This window comes from Monodelphis domestica, chromosome 3 (assembly GCF_027887165.1).
Source record: "Monodelphis domestica isolate mMonDom1 chromosome 3, mMonDom1.pri, whole genome shotgun sequence".
NCBI lineage: Eukaryota > Metazoa > Chordata > Mammalia > Didelphimorphia > Didelphidae > Monodelphis > Monodelphis domestica.
This window is the reverse complement of record NC_077229.1, coordinates 188,302,601-188,320,962: the sequence shown is the minus strand read 5'-3', so window position 1 is coordinate 188,320,962 and position 18,362 is coordinate 188,302,601. Positions and strand designations below refer to the sequence as shown.

The following is an 18,362-nucleotide window of genomic DNA, read 5'->3' as shown; positions in this document are numbered from 1 at the left end:
TATGTTTTATGTTGCCCACTTAAGCCCCATTTCAGATAGAGAGGATTGAAACAATCCTTGTTTTGATTGGTTAAAACTTGCTTGAATAATTAGGATAATTGGTTTTGTAAATTGCATGTTCTGATTAGCCACCTTTCTAGTTATGATTGTAATGCTCAAGTAACCAGCCAATGGTGAATGAGGGGAGTGACCATCTTTGTATCAGGGACTAGGATAAAAAAGACTGCCTGCTCCCTTGCTCACTGTGACAGTTGTAATACTGGCTTGTGAGTAACCATTCTTTTAAGGATGAACTAAAAGAATCTTTGACACACTGATTCCAAGTTCAAGATTCTTTTGAGTAGGTGCTTCTTCCTCTAATTTATATCTCAAGCTTCTAATTGATTTAGAGTGATAAAGTCCTTATAATTCTTTTTTTTAAACCTCATTTAGTCATTCTATGTCCTTCAAACTCCTTTTAGTTGGTTCTGCCAAAGAAATCCAAAAGGAGCTTAGAAAGTCCGGAGGCACTATTTGCTTTCCTTCTGGTGTTACATATTAAAATTAATAGGGAAAGGGAAGCAAGAACAACAAAAACTAGAAAGATTTATCACCTTTTACATGAAAGTATGCTCAGTGACCAAACTCCCAAGTTTTGAACCATCCAACGAATAAGACAAAATGCCTTCCTTCAAAGCTCTTTCTATCTAAAGAAATATAATAGAAGCAAAAAAGTAATATATGCAGTATATACACATACAGCACAAATACAAAGGAGGAATATAAGCTACACCAAAGACTTATGAACAAGGTGCAGTGGAAGGAGAAATTACTCCTGATCCAGTGTGGTGTATTCAGAGTGGTTCAGTGAAGGATTCATGCAAGAGGTGACATTAGTAGAGGCAGTTAACCCTGGGCCTGGAATCAGAAAAACCTGAGTTCAAATGTAGCCTCAGAAACTAGCTGTGTGACACTGGACAAGTCACCTAACCTCTGCCATGATTTCCTTATCTGTGAAATGGGGATAATAAAGCATTTTCCTCCCAGGGTCGTTATGCAAATCAGAGGAGGAAATCATTGTAAAGAACATATCCCCACACTTAGAAAGTGCTACATAAATGTTAGCTATTATTATTTGCTCTGGGCTTTGAAGGGTGGGTAAGATTATCACAGGCAGGAGGAGAAGGCAATGGAATGAACATTCGTATTAACATGATTATTAATATTTTAATAGTTCAATGGTTCTAATTAAGCAAATAAGCAATAGGATTAGGGCTTGTGAACCCCAGGATACTCCTTGATTGTGTCTTAGGTGCCCAACTCTTTAGTGCAATTGAAGAAAGTGCTGAGCACGATGGGTGGGCCTCCTGGGGCTAGCAGGAAATCAGCAGTAATCCCAAAGCTCGGAATACAAATAGTATTGTTTGCTCTCACTGCTTCTGACACTGAAGCAAGATGAAAACGAGAGGGAGCCATTTGGGGAAAAATAGCTAAGCAGCCGCAGAACCGTCCATTGTCTCTAAGCTAAAGTCAGCTTATAAAGCAGTTCCAATTCCAAACCCGTCATCTGGCTTGTATTAGATCCCCTTTGCTAAGTTCAAAGGTTTGTCATGGTTGTTACTTTGACAATCCTCTTAATCTTCCAATCACAACAGGTGGTGAATCCTCTAATCTTCCTTCCCAGCCTTGCCGAAATGACTGTCAGTCAGGGCCAAGAAGAGACTTCTCAGATGGAGGCATTAGATTGAAATTTGAATTTTGTTTTCCGCCTGAACCAATTTGGGAACTCTAGGTGAGGAGGGGGGCTTCAAAGAGCTAGTTAATTTGTTTAATTTCTCAGCTGAATAATACAAAGAGACTTGATTACACTGATTTTTTTTACTGCTGTTTCAAAAATCAAAACCAAAAGCAGAGGCTTGAACCTTTCTAAAACTAATTACCACAGAGCGAAGATAGTCTGAGATGCAGCATTTTAGAGTATAATCTCACTTAACATAGGCACACATCTGGAACCCTGGAGCCATGGGGTTTTCTTACTTGGGAATGATTAACTCTGTTCTATCTTGGGCATCTTCACAATTTATCTCAGGAATTATTGAAGTACACTGCTTACCTTTTTCAAGCACTTAGAAACTCAACATGATTTACTTAAACGCTAGGTAATTTATACCTAGGGAATTTCCCTGAATGTTAGTTTCAACCATTTTTTTCCCCTGCAACTATAGTTTTTGGTAAGAAGAAATAAAAAGTTTTTTCTAAGAGTTGGATTTTCCTGTCTGCCTTTATGTATCTATGTATTTATTTATTTATGTATTCATTCATTAATTCACTTACCTACTTATTTATCTGTCTTTCTATCTATTTAACTATCTATTTTACTGTCAGAAATTGTCACTAGTTCAAGATTGTTCTACAACTGAAAGTCACAGATTTCAAACATAGACTTTTAAACTTTATTCTAATTGGTAGTTTGAGCCTCTTTGCCGCAAACCTTTCTCCCAGAGCTGTCAACAATGAAGGATACTAACTGATCTAAGTTCTATCTCTTTTTATTTCTCAAGTCTTGACTCTAACCACAATCCTCCTCAACACCCTTAGTGGAACTGTTAATAAGTGTTAGAATCGCCATAGTTTGGTCCAGAAAGCAAGAGGAAGCTGTGGCCTGGATAAGGTACAAATCTGACAATTATCTCCTGGATAATCAGTGTTATATTCAGGGTAATGGGAAAATATAGACTATTAAAAGAAACATGATGTCCATATGTTAAATCTCAGCTTCTCCTAGCAGTTTCTGCCTGAAAATTAGAAAATGTATTTTTGTTTATATTTTCTAGTGGGTGGTCAGTGAAAGTGGATTTCATTTTCATTATTCTCCTACTCCTGATCTCCAGATTCTCTAAACCTTGATCTGATTTTAGAATACCAATTATAGTTCATTCTTTTTAGATTTGGCTGTAAATTGTCAGTAAAGAGATTTTCATTTAATAATTTAACAAACACTAGGAGGTGGCCAAGTAGTTGGCACTTTCTTCTCTCAGAAAGATTAAGAAGAAAATCCTGAAAGTTGGAAATATGAAAGACTTATGAAGTCAACAGATGCCATTTCAGTGTATGTAGCTCAATGAACAGATCACTCACTGACTTTGGAGTTCAAATTCTACCTGTGACATTTATTTCTGTGTGACCTTGGAGAAGTGTAGTCTCAAGTCCAAGTTTACTACTTAAAGTATTTTTGTACTAAAGGGCCTCTGAGGTCCCTTCTAATTCTATTTCTATAATCTTTTTAATGTTTTATTTTTAAATTTTATTGCAATATTTTGTTTTTGTATCACATTTCATTTACCAATATATGCTTCCTCAAACTATCCCTTAAAATAAAGAATCAAAAAGGACAAAAAATTAGTTCAGTAAAATTAATAAATAAAATATTAAACAAATTCTTTGTTTCCTTTCTCTGCAAAGGTTAATGCATTCTTATATCAGAGGCAGTTAGGTGGCAAAGAAGACAGAGTGCTTCATTTGGAGTCAAGAACTGAATTCTTCCTTAAATACTGAGTAGGCATGTGACCCTGGGTAAGTATCTAGTATCTTCCAGTCTCTGTTTTCTTGTCTGTAAAATGAGATCAATAATAGAACCTACCTCATTTACCTCCTTGGCAGAACATATGAAATTATTTATGTAAATACCTTTGAAATCTAAGAGAGCTTTATATATGCTAGATATTATTATTTTTATATGACCCCTCTTTGTAACCAAGCTTGGTTCTTATAACTTCACGTTTTTGTGTTTCATTTATTTTGCTACTGTGTTAAAGTTTTCATTTCTATTGCTGTAGACATTGTATATGTAGTTTTCTTGATTTGCTTATTTCACTTTACATAAGTTCATATTTTCCCATGCTTTCCTGAATGGTTCATATTCATTATTTCTTGCAGTGTAGTAATATAGCCCATTACATTCATGAGAATTTATTTTTATATACTATATTAATTCCTATATATTAGAGAGAATTGCTGTGTATTCCCATGTCTGGGAGCTGGATCAGAGATACCATCTAGTCTGCTGCTTATTGCATTTTCTTTGACCTTGGTAATCTGGAGGAATATCTTCCTTTAGAACAGAATTTAGATAATGAATGATGGAGACAAGGGTTCATTTTTGGTGTATGTGATTTTTTCATCTGTGGGGATGGGGAAGATTGTATAGGCTGATGCATTACTTCTTAATTAGCTATCACCAATTAAAGATGTCTTGGGATGGTCAAGAAAGGGGCTGAACGAGCTCTTAAAAATCTATTTATTAAGACTGCCTGACCCAGCTCAGGTCTGGAGATGGCCATGGAGACTTCTGTCACGTTATCAGTTATGATGTTGGCCTACCTGATAAACCTGTTGTACTAATAGTCTTATATTCTTAGCCAAAAAGAAGTCTCTCAAGATAATATCAATCGTAACACATTCACGTATTTTCATTTACTTTGGAAGGACTCTCTTGCTTGTTATGATATATACTTTAGGCAAGGCAGATTTATCTCTTTGGAGGTCACCTGGTACAATGTCCTACTCAGTGATGCTTGGAATGCTACCTCCTAGTCCTCAAACTTTTCCTTGAAGAAGGGGCCATAACTGATTACTGAAAATATCAGAAGATCATGTATTGCCTCTGTGAGCCTTCACCTCTACGATTACTTTCAATTTACTCTGTATTTTTCCTTTATGGGAATCAGAAAAATTCAAGTTCATATGCAGTTTCAGATGCTCTTTAGGAAGTCTATTTGCCTCTGTCTGCCTTGGTTTCCTCATCTGTAAAATGAGGATAATAATAGCACCTTCCTCCTAGGGTTGTGATGAGGATCAAAGGAGATAACAGTTGTAATGCACAATGGTTGACACATAGGGACCATATAAATGTTATTTCATATATAGTTTATATTTCTATAAAATATTTATTACATATTACTTACACATATATACACATATGTCTATCTCTCTCTCCATATATATATATATATATATAGATATATGTGCTTTTAGAAATACTTAGTGTATTTTAATTTCCCATTCCCGGTAAATACCTGGACATGTTCAATGCCCTCTCAATCTTATATGGCAAATTTTTCCTGGAATTCCATTTCCTAATTCAAAATATTTTGCTGTAAGTGCTATTTGCTTTCTCAGGTTTTACCTAAAGTTTGTTTTAAAAAATGCCTCCTCTAATTATATTCCTCACCCTGACCCATACAAAGCAACACAATCCTTATAATTTGTAGCATAAACTGTTAGAGTCCCCTTGTCCATACTTTTGCTTTGTTCCCATAGAAAATTTTTTATTGCTTTTCTCCATATGTAGAGACTTATCAGAAGAGTAAAGAGTGTGTGTGCAGTACCTGAGGACTCTGGAACTTTTTAAATTGTAAAAAAGAAAATGCGTTGGATCCATACAATTTATTTCTTGTCTAATCAACCTTCTCTTCTCCTTTGTTATGATGCTTCTCTGATAATCTATTAGTTTGCCAAGAACATTCAGAAAAAGGCTGCTGATGTGGTACTGCCCTGTTTAGCAGCAGAGGGCACTGTGAGTACACTTTCTCTGGTTCCTAAAATGAGCAGAGCTGGAGGGAAGGAACCAATGTGTAGGTCTGTACAGAGCTAAGTCTTTGTTGTGACTGACTGCTGCTCAAAATAACCCTTTTGTTTCTTAACGCCATCCATAGTTTTGTTTAGCAGAGGTATAGAATGGGACGGAATGTTTCTTATCCCACATTCCTAGGCCCAGGCCTAAACACAGACATTGGTACAGGCTGTGTTGAGAGTGCACAGGCACAGTTAAAGTTAAATTTTTTTTGGTAGTTCATGTTTTATTTCTTTTGTTTTTAATTTTAAAAAATCAATTAAATTAAGTTTTTCTTTAGTTCAGTGAATAAAAATATATCCTTTATGATTGAATAGTCAATGATTTTTCTCCTTAAAATATTCTGAGTATACATCCTATTTAGATTTGCTCTGTGTTCTTATAACTTTATGGTGCCCGTTCATGCATCAGCAAACTACTATGTGCTAGGCTAGTTAGGTCCTTGCAATACTAAAAACAGACAGACTCAAACCATATACACACAAAAACCTGAAAGAGCTTATACCATGTTCTATTGCCAAGATAATGGTTTCTCATTATTTTAATATCAATTGTAGATTTTACCCACATTAAGGGACAGTATTGTCTACTGGGTTGAGTATAGCATGGGGGAAAATATGAATTTGTAGGACAGCAGTGTAAATTGAAATTCTAGGTCCCCACGTTTAAAATTTAGAATTCCCTTGGTTATGGAGATTGTAGGAAAAGTCTCAGTTTATTTACATTCTTGCATATGTGAATGGCTATTAGGAATGGCCACTTGAGAATTCTTCTTTTGTCCTCACTTTCTGTATTTGGGATTTCTTTCCTTTTTTGCCTCCCTCCTTCCCATTTCTTCTATTTCTGTACATCCTGCTACTGCCTGGGAACGACCCCTGTTCTCCCAATCTCATTTTATACACTTTGCCTCCTTGTAATATTATGGAATGTTCAGTATTGGGGCTAAGGGAGGGATGGACAAATCCTTGAATGAATGAAAAAACACACATTAAGCATTATTTGTCAGGCACTGTGCTCAAATTTGCAGGTACAAATATAAAAAAAGAGAGATAGTACCCGCCCTCAAAAAGTTGACATTCTTGCAGGGGGTGTGTTGGGGGTGGGGGGAGAAGACAACACATAAAAGGGAGTAGTGGCCAAGGAAGGGATTTTTGGTCTGAGAAGTCACAGGGAATAGTGAGTTGATGGGTAGGGTAGTCAACTGATATATCCTTTCCAGATTCAATGGTACTTTTGATTTGATTATCATGGCCAGAGCAAGAGGTGGAAGTAGGGCAGGTTAAAATATTTGCAAGTATGAAAATGCAACATGGCTTGGGTTAGTGGCTGGATGGCTGAATGGGATATGAAGGTCACCTCTCTTTCATTCAACTGTCCAACTTCCATTGGTCAATGAAAAACATTTATCAGCCATTTTTTGGAAATTTGAGGCTATAAGGTTTTTCTGTGCTTTGGTTATCAGTTCCTTCCTTCAGCCTAATAATCTTATTACCCCACCCCTCCTACCCTGGAACTTCATGATTTCTTCCTATTCATATCTTATCAAATTTCTGCTGGCAAATAATTTTACCTCTCAGTGTCTTAGTTTTCACATATGTAAAATGAGCTAGCTGGATTAGGTGATTGCTAGCACCCCTCCTAGATCTAAATCTGAGGATCCTACCATTTTTTCCAGCTCACAATGTCCTCATCATCCTCTGAACTCCCACAGTACTTAAGAGCCTATACCACATAGTTCGGCATCTACAACTTTGCTTCTGATACATAATGTCAGTGTGATCCTGTGTAAGTACGTCACTTAGTAGCTAATAAAATAATAGCTAATATTTATGTTGCACCTACTATGTGCTAGACACTGTGCCAAGCATTTTACCATCATTATCTCATTACACTTATTATCTTGTTAGATCCTCACAACAGTTCAGGTCTTCCCGACTCCAGGCCAGGTTCTCTATCTATTGTGCCACTTGAGCTGCCTAAAATTCTTAGTGCTTAATATTATAAATGACAATTCAGGCATTCTGTTGATCTGCCTTATGAGAGAGAGTTTCTTATACTAGTGATATTATCAATCTGGTAATCAATGATGATGAGATACTAACAATTCACATATATAGATTTAAAATGCATAACATGCTTTACATGTGTTCTTTTCTTTATTCCTCACAACAGTGTTATGAATCATTGTCTTTGTTCCCATTTTGCAGAAGGAGAAATTGAGATTCAGAAAGGTTAAATGCCTGGCGTAGGGTCATAGCTCACTTAAATCCTTATATATGCCTGGGGCAAGCTTCGATCCCAGTCTTCTTGAATCTAGGCACCATGTACTCTCCAGATAATGTAAAGTGATTTTCCAACCTTAAAGTACCATGTAAGTGTGAATTATAATATCTATTATAATTCACTATTTTGTATTTGATGGATAGCTCTCCAAATAGATAGTAAGTTCCTTAAGAATGGATCACCATTTACTATTCTTTCTATACTCCCTAGCATCTATGTAAGAGCTACTTAGTTTTTTTTTAAACCCTTACTTTCTGTCCTAGTAACAACTCTAAGATAGAAGGACAAGGGTTAGACAAATGGGAATAAGTTATTTTCCTAGAGTCACATAGCTAGGAAGTATCCGAAGGCAGATTTGAACCCAGGTCCTCTTGACTCCAGGCCAAGAAATCTATCAACTGTGCCATCTAGCTGCCCCACAGTTACTTAATTGTTGATCAATGGATATAGACATTAATACCTAGTTATTGCCACTAGGCAAAGGAACCTGGCCCCTGTAAGTCAGGACTAAGAACACTAATGGAGAAACTGACCTCAAAAGCAATTCAAACCTAACTCAACCTTAATTACAGTCTATTTCAAAACACATGTTCCTGAAGTAGAAGGGGAATACTCATTGATTTATAAAATACCTTCTGTTTCTCATTTAAGTAGCATATAAAGGGGCAGCTGGGTGACCCAGTAGATTGAGAGCCATGCCTAAAGAAGAGGTCTCGGGTTCAGATTTGACCTCAGACACTTCTTAGCTGTATGACTCTGGGCAAGTTACTTAACCCCATTTGCCTAGTCTTGACTACTCTGCTGCCTTGGAACCAATATGTAGGATTGATTCTAAATGGGAAAGGAAAGTTTTTTTTTTTTTAAAGAATCACATGAGGAATTATATTGCTCATTACGTTGGGAAAATTGCAGTCCCATATCCATGTAGGTAAAGGGATGACAGCAATAGTTTCCTTAGAAATGCTTTCACTTGAGCAGTTTGTTTGCCTCCTGATCTTGTCCTAGAGGAATCAATAACTTCCTACAAATATCCTGGCCCAGAAGAGGATATAAACAGAGGGGAGCTTTTTCATGTGGACTAATGCCCACTGAAGTCTAGACTGAAATCATCATTTTTCTTTCCTTTGTCTCTTAAGTCTCATCCAGGACTTCAGAGATGGAAAGTCAGCCCTCTAACCTCCTGGTTACAGAGCTTCTCCTAAACCTGGATACTGTACAAGTCACAGGTTGAAAGTAACAACTGCAGAAGGGGAATGAATGTAAGACTGCCTTAGCTCTTCTGTTGCATATAACAGCACGAGGGCTCAATTTTGTATCTAAATCTGATTAGTTTAAGAGCTCATTGGAAATGACATTGGGGGACAGGTAGGTGGCTCAGTGGATTGTGAGTCAGGCTGAAGGTCCTGCACTCAATTCTGTCCTTGGACATTTCCTAGCTATGTGACTTTGGGTAAGTCACTTAACCATCATTGTCTTATCTCTTACCACTCTTCTACCTTGGAACCAATGCACAATATTGATTCTAAAATAGAAGGTAAAGGTTTAATTAATTAAAAAAAAGAAAATGACATTGGTGGAGCCTCAGAGGTATATTGTATGACAAAGCAGGAATGGATAAAGGTTTATAGGCATTTCTGATTTAGAAATTCACTTGACAGGATTATGAACTTGAACAATGAATTTATTTAGCAGCAGTTTGTCTCTTAAAAGAAGTGCCTCCATACTTCCTTCTTCTACTAAAAACAAACAAACAAAAAACTTAAAGAATTTTGGAATCCTATGCCACCATCACACACTTGTTAGGTTGCCCCCTCCACTGTTCTGAGCTGTTGTACACAGTTCCTGAGACTGCTAGCTAATGTCTGACTGTGATCAACAGTTTGCCAGGCTCAGTAAACACTGTGTAGGTGTTATTAGCAGCCCCTTAGTGAGAATGTCAGCCATAAGTTAAATAAACCATTGGGTTGTCAGCGGAATGTGAATGGAATAGTCAAAATAGGCAAAATCTATAAAATGAGTAGAGAGCTAACTAGTCTGAACAGATCTCGAGGTGAGATTCTATTAAGCACACATTGGGTTTTTCAGATTCTGTTGTCTCCCATTCAAGAATAGTGTAACAGAATGCACAGGTGTAAAAAGAAAGAGAGAATCCCAAAATTATTGAAAAAGGGTAACAATAAATTATCTAATTATCGTGCATATAAAGTAACAAGTGTTAAAGCATGGCAAAGAGGAATTAGGCTTATTTTACTCATCACTGGAGGGCAAAACCCTGAGAAGAGTGTATAAGCTGCAAAGAAGGAAGTTTAGGCTTGATGTAAGAGCATTGGGGTTGGAGTCAGGGCTCTCCTTTTAATTATTTTTGCATTGTACAGTCTTTTTTTTTTTTTCCAGTTGTGTCCACCTCCTCAAGACTCCATATGGGGTTTTCTTGGCAAACAAACTGAAGTGATTTGCCATTCTTTCTCCAGTTCATTTTAAAGCTGAGAAACGGAGGCAATCAGGTTTAAATTATTTGCCCAGGGTTACACAGCTAATAAATGTCTGAGACCAAATTTAAACATAGGATGACGAGTCTTACTGATTCTAGATCTGGTGCTCTATCCACTGTAGTACATAGTTGCCCCCTTTATGTCTTATTTTCCTTTATTAAAATGTAAACTCCTCAAGGGCAGGATCTGTCTGTATTTTTGTTTTCAATACTTAGCCCTAGTTAGTTAGTTAGTCCCTAACGCCATAGTAAATGCTTAATTAATGCTTTTTCATTAATTCATTCAATCTACCTGGAATATCATATGCCCTTTGGGGTACCATGTTGTGGAAAAAGCATATATAAGGAGATGAATGTACTGAGGGTGGCAACCAGAAAGTTGTAGGGCAGTGATGTTGAACCTATGGCACACAGAGTGCTCTCTGTGGGCACATGTACTTCCCATCCTCCTCAACTCCCCAGTCCCAGAATTTGTTATTCGAAAGGCAGAGGGACTAGGGTGGAGATACTCCCTTCCCCCTCTCCACCATGCCTGACAACATTTTTTTCACATCATCCATCCCTCTGCTCAGCAGTGCAATGGGATCACTTTCTCCCTAACCCTGCAAAGGTGTGCAGTCTATGCCTGGCACTCAGTGGAGGGGTGGAGCATAGCATGTGGTCTCTAAAAGGTTCACCATCACTTTTGTAGGGTATTTAATCCTTGCTCAAGGAATTAAAGATCTTTAGCATGGGGAAGAGAAGATTAAGGAATACATGATAGCTATCTTCACACATTTTCAGGATTGTTATAGAAAGAAGGATTAGACTTGTTCTTTTTGACCCTAGAAGGCAGAAATAATAATAATATGTGGACACTATTAAAAAGTCAAGTTTAGACTTGTCCTAAGGAAAAACATCCTGACAATCAGGGCTATCGCAATGTGGGATGTGTTCCCTTGGAAGATGGTGAGGACCTCCTCCCTCCCTCCCTCCCTTCCTTCCTCCCTCTCTCTCTCTCTCTCTCTCTCTCTCTCTCTCTCTCTCTCTCTCTCTCTCTCCAGATCTTCAAGCAAAGTCCATCTGACTACTTTGGGGTGATTATAGAATGAATTCCCCAATCCCCCCCCCCCCAACTTGGGTTGGCTTAAATGGCTATTGATGTACCATCCAAATCTGAAATTCTTTGATTCTCTATGAGCCCATTATTTAGGCATTCATGGAGTTATTTCATTACTATGATTTCTGCCCCTCAGAAATATTTTAGTAGACAATATTGTCTTTCCTTTAGCTTTGTGACTTAAAAAAAAGTATGTGTCACACATAGGTAGGGTTTTATTATACCTAGAAACCAACTTTGGAATATAATGAGAAAATGAAATTCAATTTTTTAGCAAACAACCAGAATTTCACTCTCCCCCAGATTAAAAAAAAATTTTATACCATTTCTCCTTTAGATTATAAGATTGTTAAGGGCAGGATATCTGTCATATCTATTTTTTCTTAAAAAAACAACAACCCTGTTTTCTGTCCTAGTAACAACTCTATAATAGAAGTGAAAGGGCTAGGCAAATGGGGTTAGGTGACTTGCCCAGGGTCAAATAGCTAGAAAGTCTCTAAGGCAGACAGATTTGAACCTAGATCATCCTAGCCTAGTTCTCTATCCATTGTTCTACTAGCTGCCCTCATATCTGTTTTCTATCCTTGGTTACTAGAATAGTGCTTTGCATATGGTAGGTAATTGATAAATGCCAAATTGAGTTGCTGAATGATTTATATAGTTAAGGAAGAATAATGCTGTCTTTCTTTTGGTAATGGTAGCATATAATTGGAAAACAATTAAAGAACCACAAAATAAGTCTCAATCTGGAATCCTTTAGGTATGAGTTAGAATAAAGAAAATAATAAATATATGACAATCATATTTTTAGATGACATTAACAAAGTTGGTGGGAATTTGTTTGGTTGTTGCTTGGCATCCTTTTATGTCAAAAGGAAGCACAGGAAGGAAATTTCATCTGTCTGGGCTGATTTGTCTGAAATATAGACAATGGAGGTATCTCTCCTTCATGATAGATAAATTGTCAGTGCTAAAACAGGACCACAAACTGAGCCTGTTGGCGGTCTCTCTCTCAGGCCCACTACACATCTTGAGGGAGTTTTTTTCCCCTTGGCATGTATTTGTAGACTCATTTCTTAGTCATCTACTTCAGCATTCTTGCTGTTTCCATTACAGGCCTGTCACCTTAGTATAAGGATTTAATTCATGCCATGTCTCTAATAACTTGGGAACACTAGCAGGTAATTCTTTGTTTAGAAATCTCCTCTCCTGTCATCAGGATGTATCTAGAGTCTGAACGCTGCACTTGGAGTCAGGATTTATGTTCCTAAGATTACCAATGACATGCTGTATTTCTTTAGGCTGGTGATCAAAAGGTCCTGTGCTGCTTCTCAAACTTGGGAATGAACAAATGGGTATAGTGATAGTAATCTAATTTACTGAAATGTACTTGTTATCTAAAGGAGTTGATGATTTGCCGCCATTCTTCAGATTGCAAACCATCCATGTCTGTTCATCTCATGTAACTTTTGTCCCTGTTTCCCCACAAGTTCACCAGAGAGGGCTCATCCAATAAGCAGAGGACTTCTTAATTTGCTTCTTATATTTCAAAGGTACCTGTGGGGCACTCCAGCTCTTTATTTTTCATCCATTGACCCTAACATGTAAGCAACCCAATTTCTCTCTGAGTCATACATTTCCTCAATGACATCTATGGCTTCTGTTATTTTTCAGAATTTCTCACTGATTTTATGTTGCAGTATGCTTACACCCAGTGTCCCTCTCTATTGTCCTCTGTAAAATAATCATTTGCAATCTTCAGTTGCAGTGATATTTCATCTCTTAGTGCTCAAAGATGTCAGTGATTAAATCTCATGATTTTTGGGTGTTTGCTATCTAAAATGGAATGTAAGTACTATTACTTCAATGAACTAATAGGCTACTTGATGTTAGAACTCATCCTAATGGAGCCGATCATAACCCACCTCTTCATCTCATGGCATCCTTATTCACGTCTTCCCCTAAACCTTCCTTAGAGGGTCTACCCAATGTATTGAAAGACTTTCTTAAGTTGCTCTTACACTTTGTGAGTACCAGAACATGTGGGTTGACATCTCTTATTCCTTGCTTACACTGCAAGCCTATGATACCTTTTTTTCCTAATTATACACCGAATTTCCTGGATATTCAGCGTTCTACTTCTTATGTGCAAATCATTGCTGGCAAAATGGTACAGTATACTTATTCCCTAATTATACTCAGTGTATGTATATCTACATCTCTCTATTGCCCTTTAGCTGGACTTCAATGTTGATTCCTTGGAAATTATGGTTCTTCTATGTCATGGCTTTAGAGCATCACTGGAAGAATGATCAAGTGGATGTGATTTTATTAATTAAATCCATTTCATTGACTCTAATGAGGCACATTTCAGATCATTCATGCCTAGCCATCTTTTGCAACTATCAGTGATTTCCATCAATATTTTCACTACATAAACTTTATTGAACCTGCTAGAAGCTTCCATTATTTTCTTTTGACATAATCATGATACCAATGGAGTACACAAGCCAGTCAGCAATTGTCCCTCACTCTCACTGCAAGACAGGGCTATTTTCTTTTGTAATCACATATTTGATGACATCATTTATTGAATTTCTCTTTCTAAATCCCTTGTTTATAATATATTGTAGACTGCTTACAGCTCCTGTTGCACTTCTCCATGACTCTTTGGGTGATTTTCATTGTTAATTCTTTAGAGACTGCAAGGTTCTTTGACTCATAATTATCAATCATTGTTGTGTGAAAAAGATAGATTTTTGACTTCAAGGAGAAGTTTGGGATAATTTAAATTGCTATATAATTTCCCAAATGCTAGCCAGCCTGATATCTCCTTTATATTGATGTTTGGGCCCATTCATTGTCTGTCAGCAGGACTTTGTCCATGATATTTCATACATAAAATTCATGGATTATATATCCAGCTGTTTGCCATAGTCTGAGCAATAAGTATTATTATCCAATATCAAATGAGTTATAAAATGGGGGATGTTAGCTCATCAAAAGTTGTTGTCATTATTATGAAGGGTTCAAGAATAGGGAAGTTGCTCCAGATACTCCTCTTTTGTAGATTACATTGATCTGGCTGTACCAAACCCTAGAAATGCTTGTTTCTTTTCATATTAGTAACTTATGCAGAAATATGGAATTATCCAAATGAGGCCAAATTTTCTCTAGTAATGATCTTTTTTTTTACTCTCAGAAACTTCCACAGTGGTCTGAAATTTTGAAGAACCATTATGAATTTATCAAGCCTTGCTTAAAACCTTTAACAGCCTCCCCATTGGTTAGAAGATAAAGGCTCACCTTCTTAGTTTGCATACAATAGCTAAGAGATAGCATTTAAAAATCTGTCAAATGCATTGTATACATTATTTTATTTGATCTCACACAACCCTATTTTTAGATTATCTACATTCTATAAATAAGGCTTAACATTAAAATTTGTAAATGAGGCTCAAAGAAATCTAATGAATTGTCCAGGTTAGTGTGCCAGGTAGGATTCAAACCCAGGTCTTTCTTGTTCCAAACATTATTCACTTTGCCAAGTTGTCTCTCTTTTCCATCTGATTCTGACTCAATAATAAATGATTCCTAATTCTACAGACTGAGCTTAAAGGTTCACAAAGAACCCAAAATATTACATTGAGGTAGTCTCTGCAAATAATTGATATTGTTATTTCACAGATGAAGAATTTTTAATCATACTTTTTGGAATTTTCCAGGAACCTGGTCTATAGTTTGTAGATATTAGCCTCTTCCCTTTTTAAATAGGCAAGACAGTATTTGCCTTGCACAAGACATATGATATCTTCTCTGTTTGACAAGATGTTTCAAAGATAAGAGACAAAGACTCAAAAATCCCATTTTCTAGTTCTTTTAGGATCCCAAGTTATAGTTCATATGGGCCTGGTGTCTTGAATTATTTTTCCTTTTTTTTTTTAGGCAGCAAGTTGCCTTTTTTTAAGTCATTGCCTTATTTATTTTGAATTTCGACTCCCTGTTAATAATTTCCCCCTTTTTAGGTCTGAAGATCATTCTCTTTGGCAGAAAAAAAGATCAGAAATAAAATAAGAGTTGAGTAGTTCTGCTTTCTTCCCATCATCAATCATTATTGTCTCATTCAATTAAAGGTATGGTGTTATCTCTTTTGGACCTTCCTTCTTTTAGAGATCCTTAATTTACTCAATTGTAGCTCCCCCTCTCCTTTAAGCATTTAAAATTTTTTTAATAACAAATTTCCACATGTTTTCCAAAGTTATATGATCCATATTATCTCCCTCTCTTCTTAAACTTTCCTCTTGCTGGGCTGATAAGCAATTCCATCTGGGTTATATGTGTATTATGGAAAATGTATTTCCATATTATTCATTTTTGTAAGTGACTAATCTTATAAAGGCAAAACCCTCAAACATATACCCAAATAAACAAGTGATAAATCATATGCATCCATCTGCATTCCTACTCCAACAGTTCTTTCTCTGGAGGTAGATAGCATTCTTTGTCATAAATCCCTCAGAATTGTCCTGCATCATTGTATTGCTATTAGTAACAAAGTTTATCACATTTGAGCATTTCATACTATTGCAGTTACTATATATAATGCGTCCCTGGTTCTGCATCAGTTCACATAGATCTTTCCAGCTCTTTCTAAAATCATCCTGTTCATCATTCCTGATAGCACAATAGTATTCATCATTCAGCCATTCCCAAATGAGGGGCATTTCAGTTTTCAGTTCTTTGCCATCACAAAAAGAGCAGCTATAAATATTTTTCTACAAACATGTCCTTTACCATTAAAAAATATTTTTTGGGATATAGACCTAGTAGTGGTATTACTGGATCAAAAGGTAAGCATTCTTTTAGAGCCCTATTGGAATCATTCTAAATTGCCTTCCAGAATGGTTGGACCAGTTCACAACTCTACCAGCAATTAATGCATTAGTGTCCCAATTTTGCCACATCCTTTCCAACATTTGTCATTCTCCTTTACTGTCAAATTGGCCAAGCTGATATTTCTTATATCTATATATGGATTAAAATATGTAAATATATGTATATAAATCAACAAACTATATATGTGTAACAGAGCCTTTGGAGCCATCCCAGATCACCCACATGGAGATACTCTGAAGAAGGCTTGCCCAAGTATGCCCAAATCTCCTAAAATGGAGACACTCTTCATCTGGACCACATAGGTGAGTGTAACCTCCTTTGATTGTCTGTGTCACTGGAGCATCTTCAAAACTGGTGAGTCTATGTTGGTTGTGCCCTTTCTGCTACTCTTTTTGAACCTCTATTTTTTTTTTCGTGCAGGCATCTTCCTATTGTGTCCAGAGGGTGAACATCACAGCTAACCACAGCAAGGATGCCTTGAACATAACTATCTCCAATTCAGTTCATGGATGCAGAAGGAAGAAGCCAGGACAAATGAGAGCATGAGATCCAGATAGAACAGCATATATACATATATACTAATATGATAAATAAAAAAAAATATATATATAAGAATGCATGTACATAGCTCATCTAGCTATGGATTGTAGGTTCCTTGAGCTAAGGAATCAATTACTAAGTATTGATGAAGTCCTACTATGTGTTAGGCATTGTACTAAGTCCTGGGGATACAAAGACAAAAATGAAACTGTCCCTGCTCTCAGAGTTTAAATTACTATCAGTTGTTTCTGCCTGGCTAGAGTCTTCAGAGGCTCAGTTAGAGTTTTTTGGTAATGACAATCATCGACTTGTAGAGCCAATAATGGGAATGATTGGTTTGCTTGTGGGTAGTATAGAGGCAAATCTCACTCAAGAAGGAAGCAAGACCGCAAACTTACTTCATATAAAGAACAGTAGATTACTAAATACCTAATATTACTAAAAATCCAATATTCATAAAGCACTTATTATGTGCTTGGTACCATGCTGAGCATTTTACAATTATTGACTCATTAAATCCTTACAATAATCCTATGAATTTTGGTTCAGTCATTTTTCAACAATATCCAAGTCTTTGTGACCTCATTTAGGGTTTCCTTGGAAAAGTTTGCCATTTCCTTTTCTGGCTTATTTTATAAATGAGGAAATTAAGGCAAACAGGATGAAGTGACTTGCCCATACAACTAGAAAGTGTCTGAGGTCAGATTTGAACTCAGAAAGATGAGTCCTCCTGACTCCAGGCCCTTCACTTTATAGCTGCCCTGTGACTTAGGTGCTTTTATTATCTCTATTTTACAGATGAGGAAAATGAGGCAAACAGAGATTAAGTGAATTGCCCAGGGTCACAAAGCCAAGAAGTGTCCAAGGCCAGATTTAAGCTTAGGTCTTTATGACTACAAGTTTAGTGCTCTATTCATTTACCAGGAGTCAGCTTCAGAGCTAACTTTTTCTCAGCTTAACTCAGCAGGAATCAGTGTGTGAAGAATTCAAATCACAAACCCCTCTTTTATGTTTAGTAGCTCGATGCTCACCAAACTGTCAGTATTAGGATGTTTGTCATGGCTCATAATTTAAACATTAATATATAACATTTTTATATCATAGTGAAAAATCCTCATAAATTGAAATGTTAGTAGTTGTTGATTATAAGTTCAGAATAATAATGCCAATTAAAATATAATTATGAAAATATTTCTCTTACTACTTACTGAAGAAAATTTCAAAATAATTTTATTTGTAACATATATCCAGTGAAATAGTTTTAGCAAACATAACTGACATTTTTCTACACTTATATATGATGATTGATGTAAAAAACCTATATTTTATTTTTACTAACTCAATAGGATAGATTTCTTTTCTAGTCCTAACTATGATATCACTTACTAATCTTTCAACATTATTACTCTTTTGGTTTTTGCTTCCCTGGCTATAACATGATA

At 36.4% G+C, this 18,362-nt stretch overlaps 1 long non-coding RNA gene across 1 annotated transcript; it reads left to right on the top strand.

Annotated features, from left to right (window-relative positions):
* The first annotated feature begins 3,438 nt into the window (after positions 1-3,438).
* On the top strand, positions 3,439-18,078 carry LOC103093623 (uncharacterized). The gene is made up of 4 exons (XR_008917582.1): positions 3,439-3,552; positions 15,510-15,617; positions 16,574-16,682; positions 16,801-18,078. It is a non-coding gene; the product is annotated as an uncharacterized LOC103093623 (long non-coding RNA).
* The last annotated feature ends 284 nt before the right edge of the window (positions 18,079-18,362 follow it).